The 5,568-nt window shown below is 51.6% G+C and overlaps 1 non-coding gene across 1 annotated transcript; it reads right to left on the bottom strand.

Annotated features, from left to right (window-relative positions):
* Positions 1–2,338: 2,338 nt before the first annotated feature.
* LOC141125028 (small nucleolar RNA SNORD38) lies at positions 2,339–2,409 on the bottom strand. Its single transcript, XR_012241331.1, has one exon. It is a non-coding gene; the product is annotated as a small nucleolar RNA SNORD38 (small nucleolar RNA).
* Positions 2,410–5,568: the final 3,159 nt, after the last annotated feature.

Raw genomic sequence — 5,568 nt, 5'->3', positions numbered from 1 at the left:
GTTCAGCCTTAGTCAGCAGCGGAGTGGAAATGGAGCTGCTTCTGCTGTTTTTCTTTTGGTGGAGGTGGAAAGGTCACTGCCAGCATGGAGTTTTTCACTAAAGCAAGCAACGCTCCATCCAGATGCAGCCAATCCAAAGCCAGGGAGCTGGGAGGAGGGATCTTCTAATCAACAACTCCTTCAATTAAGTTCATGATAAACAATAATTCTAATATGAACTGTAATGTACACAAAAGAAGCCTCCAGTCAGATCTGTAGTATGTGATGGGACATTGCGTAGATTGTGAGCTCTTGGGGGCAACAGGGACCAGTGCAGATGGTTCAGTGCTGTGGAAAAGCAATGTGCAAAATAATTCAGAGACTAGAACAGGCAATGCAGCCCGGAGAACATCCATTAAACCGACCGAGACATAAAATGCATTTCACCCCTATTCAGATGTCACTTCTGTATTCGGTCACCTGAGCTCCTCCACCATCCAGAGATCACCAACTGATAGAAATCCCCAGTGCAAGCTCCTCCCCCCTCCCCATACACAGCGCGCTCCTCCCCCCTCCCCATACACAGCGCGCTCCTCCTCCCCCCGCCCCATACACAGCGCGCTTCGGTGCCCTCCCATTATTGCAGGCTGTGACGGGAGGGCCCGTGGAACTCAGAATCCCTTGGAAAGTAGGGGATGCCCTTGTTTCAGCTCCCCATACACCTCTTATGTCTAAGTCACCCTGTGCTATCCTGGCACAGGGTGAGTGAGAAAATATATCTTGGACTACTTAAAATGGGACAGTAATATTTGTCCACAATATCTCCCAGGATGTATGTAGAGACTATTCTTGGTTTGTTTGATTCTGAACTCAACATGTTAATTGAGTGAGCTGATCACATTAGCCTCCAGGACTGGCTAGGAGACGAACAGTCTAGTCTGGCTTAGCACAGGTTCTAAGGGTATTCCACACATTGTTGTTTGTTCTAATTAATCCTGTGTTGATGTTTATGGTAATGTGTATTAAATAGTCACCTAGTCTGGGTAAATGATTTAGTAAACTAGCTCATGTTAATTAGGTTACAATTGTATTGTTAGAGGAGGTTCCAACTGCATATAAAGTCTTGTAATTTTGATTCTAAATAAAATAGTCCATGTTAGCAGTGAAGCAAGTCTCGCCTTGGTTTGTGCTTATGAGCGGTTGGAATATCTGATATCTGAGTCCAGACTACAAGGAAGTGGTATACTGACGGAAGCACTCAAGCGGAGCGTGGGACGTTCTGTGACACAGGCTATCTGCATTTTCTGAAATATCAGTCACAAACTAAACCGATATTATCGATTATTCAGGGCTCAAAATTTCAAGTCTTGAACTACTAGCCTGGCTTCAAAGGTTGCTCGCCACCAGTTGCCCCGCCCAACCCCTATCATGCCCCGCCCCTAAACATGCCCTCACAAATTATCTCATGAAATGACACTTAAATCTTTTATGCAGAATTAAGTTATAAAAATAAATATTAACAACAACTTTATCCGTGCCCAAAAATGCAGCCAACCCATGTCCGCCAAGGCAGCCTACCTGTGTAGGGGAAGAGAGGAGGAGAGCCGCCCGGTTGATCAGAGCGCGGGGAACATAACAGCTTTCATTTCAATAGCTGTGTGTTCCCTGCACCGCCATATACAGCGACTCCCCATTTTCTGAACACTTTGATAGACAAATCACCCATCCAATCCTGGGACGGGTGGTCTATCAAAGTTCCCCGGACAAGGGGCTGTATGATGGCACGCGGCGGGGAACACAGCTATTGAAATGAAAGCTGTTATGTTCCCCGCGCTCTGATCAACCAGGCGGCGGCTCTCCTCTCCTACGATCGCTCCCATACAACCCAGGCTGCCGGCGGTGCTCGCCAGCCCCCCCCCCCCCCCCCCCAGGCAGCCCACATTTTTCAGCAGAATTTGAGGGTTGGATTATTGCTTCAAGGGGGTTTTACCGGGGTGATGCATGCATGGCTGCAGGCATCAACACGGTACCATTCTTTAGAACAGACGGTCGGCTTTATTGTAATAACAATTGGATTCGGCTCAGCAGCCTCTCGGCTGTTATGACAAGCAGCGGGAGGGAGCGCGCCGTGTATGGGGGGGAGGTGACAGAATACAGAAGTGACATCTGAATAGGGGTGAAATGCATTTTATGTCTTGATTGGTTTAATGGATGTTCTCCGGGTTGCATTGCCTGTTCTAGTCTCTGAATTATTTTGCACATTGCTTTTCCACAGCACTGAACCATCTGCACTGGTCCCTGAAACTGAAAACCAAGAATCATCAGTGGCCGTGCCGTAGGACAGACTCTTCCTCCTCATCTTCCTCAGATCTGAAGTATCAGCACTTACACTCAGTAGCAGAACTGGACAGAAGTTATCATCAGTGGAAGAGCGGGGGGGGGGGGAATCTGAACGACCTCTGGTTGGAGTGTGAAGCAGTCACGCCCGCCTCCCCCAAAAACGGCACAGCAGCCCCTCCCACACTTACCAGTTTAGCTCCCTTCTTGCGCCCGAGCGGTGTGGCATAGTGCGCCTCGTACCACTGTCTGTAGGGGGGTGCTGTCGATCAGGAGGATGCAGTTCTTCACCAGAGTCTTGGTTCTGACCAGCTCGTTGTTCGATGCGTTGTAGGCGACATCAATGATTCTGCTCTTCCGGGCGCAGCCTGCACAGGGGAGGGGAGTACAAGTGTCAGAATGGCTGAAAATAAAACCAAAATATATCCGTCTATTGGGGAGGAGAGGAGGCGGGACCACACGCTGCCAGATTAAAGGAGACCTCCGCCAAGAGAAGTCTCTACGCTGCCAGCAACTATCTGAACACGCCGGCTTGTCCCAGGCTTCAACGCCGACCCTGAACAAGCATGCTGCAAGTGAACGTCCGATATGTACAGACTGAGAGATTGATGCCGGAGCAGCCAGGCAATTCCAGAAGGAGTGGCCAGCAATGGCGGCCTATGTAGTTCCAGGTATAGGATTTACTTTACTTCTATCCTCCCTCCCCTCCGGCCTTCTATCCTCCCTCCCCTCCGGCCTTCTATCCTCCCTCCCCTCCGGCCTTCTATCCTCCCTCCCCTCCGGCCTTCTATCCTCCCTCCCCTCCGGCCTTCTATCCTCCCTTCCCTCCGGCCTTCTATCCTCCCACCCCTCCGGCCTTCTATCCTACCTCCCCGGCCTCCCCTCCGGCCTTCTATCCTCCCTCCCCTCCGGCCTTCTATCCTCCCTCCCCTCCGGCCTTCTATCTTCCCTTCCCGGCCTTCTTTCATCCCTTCCAGGTCTCCCCTCCGGGTCTCCCCTCTATCCTCCCTCCCCTGCAGGCCGGGGAGGGAGGATAGAATGCCGGAGTGGAAGGCTGGGGAGGGAGGATAGAAGGCCGGAGGGGAAGGCCGAGGAGGGAGGATAGAAGGCCGGAGGGGAAGGCCGGGGAGGGAGGATAGAAGACCGGAGGGGAGGCCGGCGAGGGAGGATAGAAGGCTGGAGGGAGGATAGAAGGCCGGAGGGGAGGCTGGGGAGGGAGGATAGAATACCAGAGGGGAGGCCGGCGAGGGAGGATAGAAGGCCGGAGGGGAAGGTTGGGGGAAGGAGGATTTAGTAGACAGCAGGACAATGAAGGGATTAAGCTTTATGTCATTACAGGAACACGTGCAACATCATATTTGGTATTAGTGTGACCTTTAGATATCCTTTGAGAAGTCACCCCTGGCCACGCAGGGACTGGGCTCGACCGGCTGGGTCACAAGGCGTCTCTGTTGTGACTCCACACAGAAGCTGACGCTCCAAACACCGGGCAGGTGCAATGTTTTGGTAAACATGACTGTCTTCACGCATAAATCTGTCCAGCAATGAGCACACATTATAGAGCAGGGAAAGGGGAGACCCTCTGCCTGTTTTTGTTGTTCTTTGTCCCTGCCGAGTACAGCGTGTCTTCAGAGCACTGTGCTGTAATCATGGCTTTGTGCGCATGCGCCTCCCGACATCGCAACTCCGGTATTATAATGGCCAGATCCTGCGAATCCGGAAGGAAGACTGGGTTAGATGGAAGCTCTGCAGGCGGTGGCAGCGCACCACTGGAGGGCTTCGTTTTAAGGCAGGTCTTTCATAATGTGCTGTATGCATTGCAAACCAACAATTTATGACATCAGCTCGCAGGGGATAGTGTTTTTTTTGTTATTCCACACTTTACTACCACTTTACAGCGGAGCTCCACCTAAAAAGGGGACATTCTGTTTTAAGGCCTCCTCCCACGCTCCTGGTAAAGAAATGGCACTTTTGGGAGCGGTACCTGATTTTGACAGGTAGTGCTCCCACTTCCACTCCGATCGCCTAGCCCAGAGGTAGGCAACCGCGGCCCACCAGCTGTTTTGAAACTGCAAGTCCCATGAGACATTGCAAGACCCCGACAACCACAGGCATGACTCCTAGAGGCATGATGGGATGATGGGATTTGTAGTTTCCACCACAGCTGGAGGGCTGAGGTTGCCTAGGCGATTGGAAGTTCTCCTCCCCGCTGCCTTGTTACAGTCTTCTTGGACACATCAGAGGTCCCAGAGGACTACGGGACCATTCACAATGCGCAGTGACACTCAGCCATGTGCAGAGGACACCCGGCTGTGAAGCCGCAAGCTGGCACAGCCAGGTGCCCACAGTTAACATGCCGGCGCCGGGGAGAGCACAGCACTGGATCCTGGGACAGGTGAGTGTCGGGTTTTTGAAGCTGCTGACTTCATTTATTATTATTTATTTGTTTATTTATTTATTTGTACACAGGAGACTGGAGCTTCACTTTAAAGGATAAGTTCATGTTACACCCATATTTTAGGTATAACATGTTACGGATAGACTGGCCCCTGCACCTCGCCGATTCGCGGGGCTCTTCTCCCTCCCTGCAAGCTGTCACAATATAAAAAAAAAAAAAAAACCTGGCCGAGCGGGGTTCCGCTGCCCGACCGCGTCACTGATTGAATGTGCACTGAAAACTACATGGTCCGGTAGCCTTTGCGGCTGTTGGCTTGTAGTTTTCAATCAACTACCCCGGCACTGTGACCGCAGTTCATTCATGCTTCCCGTCTTGTATCTGCTTGGCCGTACGGGATGTACAGGGAAGCAGATACACTGGCAGATCTGCAGGAGACATGCATGGCACCAGCAACCTGCTGATCACTGGTGCGATGCTTTACAGGCTTCAAAGAAAAAAAAAAATAAATAACAAACATAAACATAAAAAAAAGGGGGGAAAAGAAATGAATGCATTTTTTTCCTACAATTGTAGGATGTGTGTATGAGTACTCCTACAGGGAGTCCTGTCTATGGGGAGCCAACCCCCACCATCTACAGGGAGTCCTGTCTATGGGGACCCCCCCCCCGCCATCTACAGGGAGTCCTGTCTATGAGGAACCCCCCCATCTACAGGGAGTCCTGTCTATGGGGAGCCCCCACCGCCATCTACAGGGAGTCCTGTCTATGGGGACCCCCCCCCCCCCGCCATCTACAGGGAGTCCTGTCTATGAGGAACCCCCCCATCTACAGGGAGTCCTGTCTATGGGGAGCCCC

The sequence above is a fragment of the Aquarana catesbeiana genome, linkage group LG01, assembly GCF_042186555.1.
Source record: "Aquarana catesbeiana isolate 2022-GZ linkage group LG01, ASM4218655v1, whole genome shotgun sequence".
In the NCBI taxonomy this organism is placed as follows: domain Eukaryota; kingdom Metazoa; phylum Chordata; class Amphibia; order Anura; family Ranidae; genus Aquarana; species Aquarana catesbeiana.
Note: the sequence above shows the minus strand (reverse complement) of the source record. Positions and strands in the feature narration are given on the sequence as shown.